We start from the raw sequence: 13,467 nt of genomic DNA, 5'->3' as shown, positions 1-13,467 counted from the left end.
AATGGAGTTCTTACAAGATCTTCTTCTGATAGAAAATAAAATTCAAAACATTCCATTAAATCTTGGAAATTTGGTGATAAACTTTAGTGGCTATACATATCAAGCTCATCATCCACTTCACTGATTTCCTGTCTAATTATGGAACATATTAGAATAATCTCTAGGAGCACTTTCTTTCCAGCTTCTAACTTCAATTATTGCTCTTCAGTCTTACCTGCCATTGAGAAACCTATTATATTACTTCACTGTATGCTTTCAGTAAGATCATTACAAATTCTAAGAATACCAGGAAAATAAGCAAGTCTAGTGTTCAAATTACATCTTTAAAAACCTGCAACGAAATTGTTTTCTTATCTTGCAGAAACACATTCTCGACAGAATTTTATTCTCATTGATAAAAATCATACCTCAGTATACAATGGCAGTTGTATATGATAGGACCCCACAGAGTCACATAACAAAGACTATTCTTGAATTTACCATCAGAGTAAAACTAGTATAAAATCTACTGGTCTTCTCTTCCCTGAAATCATTTCTCATCCCATTATCACCATTAGGTTTACCACTAATGCCAATCCTAACTTCCAGTCATGGAACAAAAATGGACTCTGACCTAGAAGAACAAAGTCCTCTACAAAAATCATTATAGTGCTGTCCAGAGAGGGCCTGGATATAACAGGACAAATATGAACATTGAGGATTTTCCCCCACAACACAGCTCATTTTTCTCTTCAGAGACTCTGCAAATGCTTTATAGGAGTTGTTCAACCCTAGGGAATCTTCCCTTTCCAAAACAGATACTTGGTGTACCTGTCATGTTAAATAAATCTTACACTACTACATAGTGTATTCCCACTAGGACACTATTTTACTTTTGAAGCCAATTCTTTGTTTCTTTCAAATAAATCAGTTGCATCTATCAGGTAATTATTACAGGATTTTCTTGACATCTTTTAAAAAAGAGGTCATTTTCCAGCATGTGCCCAGGAACTTACAAAATGAAGCCACACATGCTATTCTGGAGAATAATCCCAAAGAATCACTAATCACTAATTTACTTTTGTGTGTGTATTATCCAAGTAATGATTCCTGTAATGGTATTCATACAACTGGAGAAGGTAAGAAATTTATGATTGGAAAGGGTGGTAGGAAATGAAATCTTGGCAGATACAGTGAATGACACTTCCACAGCTGTTGAAGCTCATTGAACCAATCTGAACTCTTTGAGTAGTGATGGCCCAAATCATAGTGTTAGATTTTCTCTTAGCTTGCCAATGCAGTATTTGTGTCATTGCTACACTTGCATTGCACTTGAATAAACACTACTGGCCGAATAGAATAATCCATCTCTCAGATGTTCACTTGGCTCTTCAAAGTTGACCCCAGTGGAACCCGGGATGTGTTTCTTGGTGTGGATCCTAATCATCATTCTGCTCTCAGTTTTTGAGCAGAATGGTAAGCATGGACTCCTTAGGGTGTTACATGCTTCTGCACAGTCACTATGATTTCATGTGATCCAACAATTCCACATTTGCTGAAAAGAGAAAAAAGGATCCAACAATCCCACATTTGCTGACTCTGAAGTGCTCCTTGTTTCTGAGGTAATGTGTCATCTGGAGATTCTGACAGTAGTGTAGATCTGGAATAAGGGTCCTCTCTGCCTACTCCTCCGTCCAGACTAGAGGTCGGCCAGAAGGAAGAGGCCTTCAAGTGCATTACCCCCCATAGATATGTAAGACTGAGAACAATCACTTTTTATCAGTTTTATAATTATAAAACTATAGAATTCTATATGACTTGCATGTCACTTCTTAGTTCACAGTATCATCTAGTTCGCATTGACCCTCACCTTAAAAAATCAGTCAACCCCAAAGCTCATCGTGCTTCAGCTATCACAGCTATCCAAAGAACTTCTTAGGCCAACTCATAAGCAGTAAAATCCATACTTGCCTTTTAACTTAGATGCAAAAAATTTTCTGAATTTGTGTGTGTGTGTGTTCTCCCTACATCAATAAAATCCAGGTTATCCCATTTGATCCTGCAATCCCATTACTGGGCATCTACCCAGAAGGAAAGAAATCCTTTTATCATAAGGACACTTGTACTAGACTGTTTATTGCAGCTCAATTTACAATCGCCAAAATGTGGAAACAGCCTAAATGCCCACCAACCCAGGAATGGATTAACAAGCTGTGGTATATGTATACCATGGAATACTATTCAGCCATTAAAAAAAATGGAGACTTTACATCCTTCGTATTAACCTGGATGGACGTGGAAGACATTATTCTTAGTAAAGCATCACAAGAATGGAGAAGCATGAATCCTATGTACTCAATTTTGATATGAGGACAATTAATGACAATTATGGTTATGGAGGGGGAACAGAAAGAGGGAAGGAGGGAGGTGGGTGGGGCCTTGGTGTGTGTTACACTTTATGGGGGCAAGACATGATTGCAAGAGGGACTTTACCTAACAATTGCAATCAGTGTAACCTGGTTTATTGTACCCTCAATGAATCCCCAACAATAAAAAAAAATAAATAAATAAAAATAAATTTTCCAAAGTGAAAAAAAAAATAAATAAAAATAAAAAATAAATAAATAAAATCCAGGTTATATCATAGCAGGTTTCTTTATAGAAATACAGAAACATTATATAGATACAAACTGTACCTTACTAGGTTACAGATTAATACAAATAAGTATGGTTTAAAAAAGAAGCAAATACTTAAGCAGATCCTTAGAAATTACAATTGATCTTCTCATCATAAAGCATCAAAACGCTACATTACGTGTTAACCTCATAGCTGTATTTCTCTGAAGAACTCAAGAAGATTGAAAATACCTTTAAAAAGGCATTTTAAGCCATTTTAATAATTATTAGTAGTTCTGAGTTACTGTCAGTATAAAAATTTAAAAGAATATTACAGAATAAATTAATGAAGCTTGGTGTTGATTAATACCAGAGAAACAACTTTGAGTTGAGGTCAGCTTTGGCAATCTAGAACAATGCTACACAAAGCAAATTGCTTAAACTTTCAGATCTTAATGTTTTCATATTTAAAATGAAACAATTTATTATAGTTAACTGAAAGTTACTCCAAAAATAAAATTAAATACTGAACATAAAAATAATTGTAAAACTTCAAAATCCTACAAAAGTTTAGCAATTATGACTTTGCATATCTTCTTTATGTTTTATATGTATATTTTTTCATGGCTTTCCACTATCCCCACTTCTACTTATTCTGCTGTCCCAATGTCTCATGCCAAAAATCAAAATTTTACAGCTTCTAGAAAATCAAATCTACACATTGTAAATTGAAGATCACTTTCAATGTATTTACTTGAACTTGAACCAGTGGTTGGAAGTAGAGTGGAGAGATCAGGGCTGCAGCATAGCGAATCAACTTTGATAAATGTCAACACTGAGAAATCAACTTCTTTATATGCTTTGGGTAGCTGTATGCATCAAAGACAATTCATTTAAAATGTAATTCTGCATGTGATCAATCTATCGTCTGGTCTGATTGCCTGTGGTACATTTTTATAATTATAAATTGAATGGGGGAATAAAGATAATTCAAATAATCTTATTGGCTAAAGCGCAAGGCATTAATTCAGTTTATAATAGCAATAATGACCTCAGCCCAGGACATTTCCAGGCCATTAATGACTGGTTGGAGTTAATGGCCCGAGTTTCAGCCAAGGACCATCAACTCCTCCTAGTTGGTCATCAATCCTGAGAAAATGCCTAGTCCTCAGACCCGCTCAGGGTTTGATACCAGCCCAACTTCATAGTTTCAAATAAGTTCATTGCTCTACTCTTTTCTTTCCAAGTCCATTTTGTTTGTAAAAGGGGTAAAAGTGATTGATAATTATTTTTGAATAAGGAATAAATTAATTCACAAAACATAATAACAACCTAATGTTATACAGACCTTATACCACGTACCAGATTCTGCAGGTACATTAAACAGTGTTGTAATATTGAAAATATACTTCAGATCCAAATTATAGGACTTCCATTCTCCAACTCTACAACTTCTCAGAATCAGTCCTGCTAAAGAAAGCTTGGTTGTGAGCCCCCATTTTTATGTTCTGAGTTTATATTTCCCAGGGAGAAAATCAGATTTAACCTATAATATGTTTGTTTTTGTTTTTACCCTAGCAAGCTGTCCTGTTTGACTTTAAATTCTTTTCTAGGATGAACAGGAGACACAGAAGACAGAAACATGACTTCATATGCAAGCCCAAGCAGTACCACATGACCATATCATCAGTCATTTCAAGCTCCCCTAGAATATGTTACCTATTTTTTTTTTTTCCATCTCACAGGAGGCATATGAAACAGATGACCCAGATTGCCAGCATGGCACACACAGGCTCTTTGTGAGCTGTTAAAGCAGAGAGAGGGATGTGGCCACCAGCTCCCATCTCTATAGGAGAGACCAGAAGGATGCTGCTAATGCTGGCAGCCAGGGACTCCAGGAAAAGCAGTGCAATGTCTCATTGAGCTCATCTCCCACCAGCTTCCTCCTTTCTCTTTTTTACCCAATTCCTTTGTTGTTTTAATACATCATGGGAAAGCCAGAGCCATGAAATAGCAGCGTGTAAAGTAGCCTGTTTAATCAAGGTCACTGCCCTGAAAGGCATGAACTCAGAACAACTATAGAACTATAGATGTCTTCTTCATTGGGGATCACACTTGTCCAGAGTTCCTTCTATTCATTACCTATTTGAAAAGGTGAAGCTTTTAAAAATATGTACAGGACATTCAAGTGAACAATTCATTATCATTAGCACTTACATTAACAGCTAATGCCCACAACGGGCCTCAGGCAAGGTATGCAAAGTCACTGTCCATAAAAGGAAACAGACATCCCTCAGTAGCTGGGCTAATATCTCCCAGAGGGGACTTCCTGGTGGAAAATGGGAGATATGTTGCCAAAGAATAAAGTCAAGTCATCAAAAATGATTGATGATAAGAATAGTCAAAATAATGTTAATAATAATGAATAACAATTCACTCTTAAAAAGAAAATCATTATATTCCCGTGTTTTCTTACCTACTTAAAAGATGAGTATCTACCATTAAAACCATTGCTCTTGCAGCCAAAATGCAGACACAGAATAATTCAAAAACTGACATGAAGAATATTTCCATATTGATGATTTAATCTGTATCATGGAACTAGAAAGAAAAAAAAAGTTCCCCAAATAAGATATTCCCTGTGCCTTACTGTACCTTCCCCCAGAGGCCACATGCATGCACAGGACAATAGAGATACTAAAAATTATTAAGCAGGAGCAGGGGACTATTAAAAGATGATCTGCTAAATTTGCTAACACAGATCCTGGTATAGTATACATTTTAATTTAATCAATTCATGAAATCAATAATAAAATTGGAGACAAATTAATAAGATCTAATAAGAATAAATATAAAATTTGAAGCTTGGAGAAAAAAAGTCATTTTTATATCAATTTCCAGAAGTAGCTTTTGATCAATATCAAGGGATCTAACTTAATTTCCAAAAGCAGGCAACTTGGAATGATATATATTCTGCAGATAAAGATTTAACAAGGTAATTAGTTTAAGACCAGATTTTTCTTTGCTGGAGCTTAGAAGATTCAGGGATCTTGAGCCTTATTTTGTAGAGCTAAGAAATGAACTCCTGTCTTAGCACAAAGCCTGCATGCTTTGTGCCTCACTGTGGCTCACATGCCAAAATCTCTTCCTATGATTCCACATAATATGCTGTTTCACCTAGAGGCATTTCACAAAGCACTTAATTGTGCAAACAGGAGGAAAGTTAGTTCCTCACTTATAACTAACTTTTATGGACTACACGTTTGAGTTCCCCCAGAATTTTTATGTTGAAACTCTCACCCCCAGTGGAAAGGTATTAAGAGGAGAGCCCTCTGGGAGGTAATTACTGTCTTTTGTCATGTATAGTATTCATTTTTTACCCAAATTTTTGAGGGAAAATAAGAATGCACATTATACATGGGTAATACAACAAATATAGGGCCTCCCAGGGCTGCTGGATCCTCCCACCTGGGCCACAATCAAGTGAGGAGATGAGGGAATGGTGGTGGGGCTGGTAAGCTGGCCATGTGGAGGGCACCGGGAGCTCTGCACAGGGCCTAGAAATGCTCCTGGCTGCCCTGGGCTGAGTGGTCTCAGAAGTTCCTGCCTGCCAGCCACATGTGTGGCCATCTAGAGAGGGAAGGGCTCCCAGGAAAGAGAGATGGGGCAGCCTTCACAGAGTGAAGGGCTATGGGACGGTGGCAGGATCTGCATATTTACCAAGAAAGCATTAAGCGCACCCCAGATGTGTCTCTCCTGCCCAGAGAGCTGGCCACTTTCTTAAGAGTTTTTTTCCTGAAAGTTCATGCCCAAAACATGAGTGTGCACTATACATGGCAGGGTATTTTACATGGCAGAATGCAGTAGGTCGTGGGGGGGGAGCCTCTGTGATGGGTCAGTATACTTATAAGAGAAATAGAGTTAGCCCATCCAATATCCACCACGTAAGGCCATAAAAAAAATTTGACAATCTGCAGCCTGGAGGAGGGCCCTCACCAGAGCCACCACCATGCCGGTACCCTGATCTTAGACTTGCAGTTTCTAGGACTGTGAGAAATAAGTTCCTGTTGTTTATAAACCACCGAATCTATGGAACTTTGCTTTAGCAGCCTGAACTAAATATTAACCATCTACTTAGGTTGTGTAGCTATAAAACAAGAAGACATAGGACATGCCATCAGAAAGCTCTGATTTGCATCTAATCAGAGATTAGAATTTGAAAAATCTTTTCATCTAAGGGAGGCTGAGGCTTCAATCAGAAGATAGAACAGAGGTGACATTAATGCCTTTAATACAAAGCGTGTCTTAAAACACTCACCAAAGAACATTCAAACATGCATAATAACATCAAGGGTAACTTCCTCGAGTAGCGTGGAGTTATAGAACTGTTACTTAAACTAAGCACGTAAGAAGAAAACTCATGCGGTTAAACATTATTTCTAATTAAGTCTAGGAAGAAAAAAAGCACTAAGTGTAGATACACACACACACACACACACCCTTTTTAGCTACCAAGAGGACAGTCTCTGTTCTCTTACCTCCTTGAATTAAAGGATTTCTAAGATGTGTTTATCTTCTGAACTCCTGTATTTATTAATAAGAGTCATTTAAGATACATAATGAGAATTAGAGGCATACTCCATTTTATTGTACCTCATTTTATTGTGCTTCACAGATAATGTATTTTTTACAAGTGGAAGGCTATTGCAACCCTGCACCGAGCAAGTCTATTAGTGCCATTTTTCCAACAGTATGTGCTCACTGCACGTTTCTCTGTCACATTTTGATAATTCTTGAAATATCTTAAACCTTTTCATCGTTATTATACCTGTTATGGTGATCTGAATCAGGGATCTTGGATGTTACTTTGTGATTGTTTGTGGATGCCATGAACCCCACACATAAAAGACTGTGAACTTAATGAGGAAATGCTATGAATGTTCTGACTGCTCTGCTGATCAGCATTCACCCAACTCCCTCCCTCTTCTTGGGCCTCCTTACTCCCAGAGATACAATATTGAAATTTTGTCAGTTAATAACCCTACAATAGTGCATAAGTGCTCAACGAAATGCAAGAGTCTCAAGTTTCTCACTTTAAATCAAAAGCTGCAAATCATTAAGTTTAGTGAGGAAGGAAAGTTGAAAGCCAAGACAGGCCAAAAGCTAGGCTTCTTGGAGCAAGTTGGGAATGGAAAGGAAAATTTTTTCAAGGAAATCAAAAGTGCTACTCCAGTAAACATGTGAGTGTTAAGAAAACAAAATAGCTTTGTGATTGACCTACAGAAAAATTTTGAGGTCTGGAAGATCAAACCAGCTACAGCATTTCCTTAAGTCAAAGCCTAATTTAGAACAAGGACCTAACTCTCTTAAGTCATGAAGGCTGGGACAGATGAGGAAACTGTTGGAAAGAAATTGGAAGCTAGAAGAAGTGGGTTCATGAAGTTTAAAGAAAGAAGACATCTCTATAACATAAAACAGCAGGGTGCTGATATAGAAGCTGCCCCAACTTATCCAGAAAATCTAGCTAAGATCATTGATGACAGTAGCCACACTAACCAACAGATTTTCAATGTAGGAAAAACAATCTTATATTGGAAGAAGATTCCATCTAGGACTTTTCTTCATTAGAGAAGTCAGTGCCTTGCTTAAAGCTTCAAAAGACAGCCTGAACTTTTTGTTAGGCACTAATGAAGGTGCTGACTTTCAGCTGCAGCCAATGATCATTTGCCATTCTAAAAATTGCAAGTACCTTAAGAATTATGCTAAATCCACTCTGCCTATGCTTTGTAAGTGGAAAAACAAAGCCTATATGATAGCAAATCTGTTTTCAGCATGATTTACAGAATATTTTAAGCCCATTATTGAGACCTATTGCCCAGAGAAAAAGATTCCTAGTCACCCAAGAGCTCTGATGGAGATGTGCAAGGAGATTAATTTTTGGAAAGGATTCACCATTCCAGATGCCATTGGGAACATCCATGATTCATGAGAGGAGGTCAAAATACCACGTGAACAGGAGTTTGGAAAAAATTGATTCTAACCTTCATGGATGTTTTGGAAGGGTTTAAGACTTCCAAGAAGGTGGGAACTACAGATGTGGTAGGCAAATAGCAAGAGAACTAGAATTAGACGTCATGCCTGAGAGGAGACTGAATTGCTTCCATCTCACGGTCAGACTTGAAGAGATGAGGAGTTCTTTCTTTTTTTTTTTTTTTTTTTTGTAGAGACAGAGTCTCACATACCACCCTCAGGTAGAGTGCCGTGGCATCACACAGCTCACAGCAACCTCTAACTCTTGGGCTTACGCGATTCTCTTGCCTCAGCCTCCCGAGCAGCTGGGACTACAGGCGCCTGCCACAACGCCTGGCTATTTTTTTGTTGCAATTTGGCCGGGGCTGGGTTTGAACCCGCCACCCTCGGCATATGGGGCTGGCGCCCTACTCACTGAGCCACAGGCGCCGCCCGAGGAGTTCTTTCTTATGGATGAATGAAGAAAGTGGTTTCTTGAGATGGAACCTACTCCTGGTGAAGATATTGTGAAAATTGTTGAAATGACCACAGAAGACCAAGCAGCAGCAGGGTTTGAGAGGATGGACTCCAATGTGGAAAGAAATTTGACTGTTTTAGTGGGTAAAACACGATGAAACAGCATTGCATGCTACCGAGGAATCTGTCATAAAAGGAAGAGTTAATTGATGCAGCAAACTTCATTGTTGCCTTATTTTAAAAAGATACAGCCACGCTAACCTTCAGCAAACACCACTCTGCCTAGTCAGGAGTCACCAACATTGAAGCAAGACTCTCCACCAGTAAAGAGATCACTACTCATTGAAGGCTCAGATGATCATTAGCATTTTTAGCAATAAAGTACTTTAAGGTATATACATTTGTTTTAGACATAGTGCTATAGGATGCTTAATATACTACAGTACAGTATAAACATCTCTTTTACATGCACTGGAAAACCAAACTATTTATATGACTTGCTTTATTGTGGTCATTTGAAACTGAACCCTCGGTATCTCTGAGGGTGCCTCTAACTATCTTCCTTCAGTTTACTAAAAATAAGTTTCAGCGGCATCTGCAGTCTTTATGGGCACCCTACAGTAAGGTTGTTTTATACTAAGCAGGATCAGGAAACTTATGACGTGCAAAGTCACCTATCAAAATAGGCTTTTTAAAACTCTCTTTTAAAATAGATGTTGCCAGGGTTTAGGATAGAACTGACTGGTACTCTTTCTAAAGTGAGTCCATTTTTATGATGCGGTCCACTCTCTTTAAAGATGTAACAAAAAGGAAGTAATCCTGCAATATGGGTAGGGAATTCTCAGTTTAAAAAATAGATCTAATTTCAAAACTCCAAAAAAGCATTTGTTTTCACTGACTGCTTTTTGAATTTAACTGTATAGATAGCAACCACGTTGCTGCAGTGTCACACACAATTGACCCAACTATTAATATCGGGGGAAATGGGTTAACATCTATGTCCTGAGAGCAGACCCAACCATTCAGAGAGGAAGGAGGAAAAAAGGCAAAGCAAAGTTTTTCTCCCTGTTTGCTAATGGCAGGGATTACCTCAAAAGGGTTTTGAAATAGGCATGTGTGTCTTTGGAGTTCCCTGACTTCATTTTTTATATTGTTCCCTTGGTACCTGAAAGTTTTGCCACCAATGACCAAAATCCAGAGCCCTTTTGCTCTTCAGTTCCCCTACTGGACCTCCCCCCACCCCTTTCGCCCCTCCCCCTGCCACGCCCCCAGCTTCACTCCCAGAAACCATTCATCTTGTATTCCTAAACCATATTTCAGAGTCTTTTCATGTGACGGTTCTTGGTCTAGAGCTAGAAAAAAGACAATTAAGTTAACGTAAACTCTGAGTCTCACTCTGCTTGGATAAGAAATGGTAATAGCTTTTTGCCTAAATCACACAATGGTAATGAGGAATAAAATGTAAAATAGAAACTATATGAAAGCATGGCATTAGCTAAATTGCAAACCAAATGGTAAATATTTTTTTGTTTTATCAATTATACAAATGTGTGAAGGACTTACAGTCCATTAACACTTTAAGAATTATATACATTTAGCAAGTGGGTGATAGCTAATGCTAATTAATCTCTAATTAGTAAACTTTTAGGCACAGGTGAGAAAGAGTCAGAAATCTGGAAGAAAGATACTTTGGGCAAAGAGATGGATCATCCAGACAGCAAGCCCCACAGAATCTGCCAACGTCAGGGTCCCAGCTGATCAGCCTCATTTCTCAATTTTATTTCTATCTTTTTCTCCTCCAAAATTACTTTTTTTCCCCCAAGTATTAAGAAGATACAAATGTTTTGTTACATGGGTACTTTGTACAAAACTTAAATTGATTCTTCTGCATGTGGCGATCCAGTTTTTCCAGCACAATTTATTGAATAAGGCTTTCTTTCCCTGGTGTATGTTGTTGCCTGTTTTGTCAAGGATCAGTTGGCTGGACATAGTTTTATTTCTGGGTTCTCTGTTCTGTTCCATTGATCTATGTCCCTACTTATATACCAGTACCATGCTGTCTGGGTTGACTATAGCCTTGTAGTATAAATTGAAGGTAGGTAATGCGATATTTCCAGATTTGCTCCTTTTGCTTAAGATTATGTTGGCCATTCAAGCTCTTTTTTGGTTCCAAATGAAGCATAGAAGTAATTTTTCTAGATCTGTGGAATACAATGTTGGTATTTTGATAGAAATTGCATAGCATATGTAAATCTACCTAGGGCTATGTGGACATTTTAACAACGTTGGTTCCACCAATCTGTGAACATGGGATGCTTTTCTATTTTTTGAATGTCATCAATGATTTCTTTCACCATGTTTTGTAGTCTTCTGTGTAGAGATCTTTTACCTCCATGGTTAAGTATATTTCTAGGTATTTAATTTTCTTTGACGCTATTGTGAATGGTATTATGTCTTTGATTTGACTCTCAACTTGACTGTTCTTAGTACATAGAAATGCTACTAATTTGTGTACATTGGTTTTATAACAGGAGACTTTCTGAATTTATTTATCAATTCTAGGAATCTTTTCGTAGATTCTTCAGAGTTTTCTACAGTGAACAGGGTAAATTCCTCTTTCCTTGTTTGGATACCCTTCCTTTCTCATCCTTCCCTAGTTGCTCTGGCTAACCTTCCAGCACTATGTTCAATAGAATTGGTGGCAGTGGGCACCCTTGTCTTGTTCCAGTTCACAGGGGGAATGCTTTCAACTTTACCCATTCAGCTGTGTGTTTGTTCCGTGTGGCTTTTGTAGTTTTGAGGTATGTTACTTCTATTCCTAGTTCTGAGGAATTTTTATCATGAAAGAGTTCTGAATTTTGTTGAATGCTTTCTGTATCTATCAAGATGATCTGTGATCTTTGTTTTTGCTTCTGTTTATGCGTAAATCATGTTTATTGATTGTTCTCCTCTGTCCCTTTCCCAGGTGTGGGTGCCTTCCCTAAGTAACTTCAGTCCTGCCAAGCAGGCCGTTCCTCTTCTATCTTCCTCACTTTACTCCAGGCTCTGCTCCATGCATTACCAGCACACTTGCTCAATCAACCCAGTGGTGGATGTCCACTCAGCATTTTCGATCCTCCTTGTGAAAGTGGTGCTGTGCAGGCTGCTTTGAGTCCACAACCTTGGCCGTCTCCCAAAGATTACTTATTAATTGTAATATTTACATTACATACATATATACAAATGTATTATCTACATATTACGGAATAGAAGTAATTTTGAAGTATATGTGATTATTTAAGGAAGTAATTTTGAAGGAATCTATACATGCCTATAAAATGTAAGTATATAGTTTTATGGCAAGGATGAGGAAACATCTTGTGTTTCTTGGAGGAAGAAGACAAGGGGGTGAAAAAGTAGCTGTTCATTAGTAAATGCCACTTTTAAATGGTAAGGAGAGGTCTTATCCAAATGGCCACTTCCATTATGGTCTCTGGTATAATGACTCAGAAACATCAGTTCCAAAAAATAATTCAGGTCATTCAAAGATTCAGTCTTTGAATCAAGTCAATTATTCTAAGCTGTAGCTTCTTCCATTTGGGAAAGGGCCAGCCATTTTCATCTTTAAATGAATATGACATAATCTGAGACTGCATCTTAAAATGAATGAGTGATGTTCAGCCACCAAAGTTGTATTAGAACACATTTTAGGCTAATAAAGCAGGAAAGGCCACATAAAGTGGCATATGAGGGTGCCCTAAAAGACAAAGACTCTAACTGGATTGGGAATGAACTGGATAACGTCATGGTCATGATATGTCTTTGTACCTCTTCATAGTAAGATAATGTTAAGGATAATTTGATACAGTGCTTTAGGATAAAAATATTTCTCCTTACAACATCTTCCAGCAAAATGTCTTATAACCTCCGTAGGGCACTTCGGTAAAACACTTGAGGCTCAATACTACTGGTCTTCAGCCCATAATGCCCTTTGTTCCAACTCAGGTACCTACTGAAAGGTCCTCAAGGCAGGTGAGCCCTGATGGGGCCAAGAAGGTGTTAGGAGCCTTAAATATAACTTGACCAGGGAAGCTCATGATGCACTGAGAGTAGACGTCGTAGGCAACTGGAAGGCAGCTTGTTGTCTATACCAGATACTTATCACTATGTAGCAAACCATTCCAAATTTAGTACCTAACGCAGCAATTGTTTATTTGCTCATGCTTCTGTAATTTGGGCAGGCTAGGTAGAAATGGCTAGTTTCCATGTGGTGTCAGCTGGGGTACTCCTAAGGCCACATTCAGTGGATGCTCAGCTCAGAGTTTGGGAACATCTAAGCTGGCATCGCGCTCCTGTCTGATGCCTCAACTGGGCTGGCTGGAGGGATAAAGGGTCCTGCCAGATCTC

The sequence above is a fragment of the Nycticebus coucang genome, chromosome 15 (assembly GCF_027406575.1).
Source record: "Nycticebus coucang isolate mNycCou1 chromosome 15, mNycCou1.pri, whole genome shotgun sequence".
Taxonomy (NCBI): Eukaryota; Metazoa; Chordata; class Mammalia; order Primates; family Lorisidae; genus Nycticebus; species Nycticebus coucang.
Note: the sequence above shows the minus strand (reverse complement) of the source record.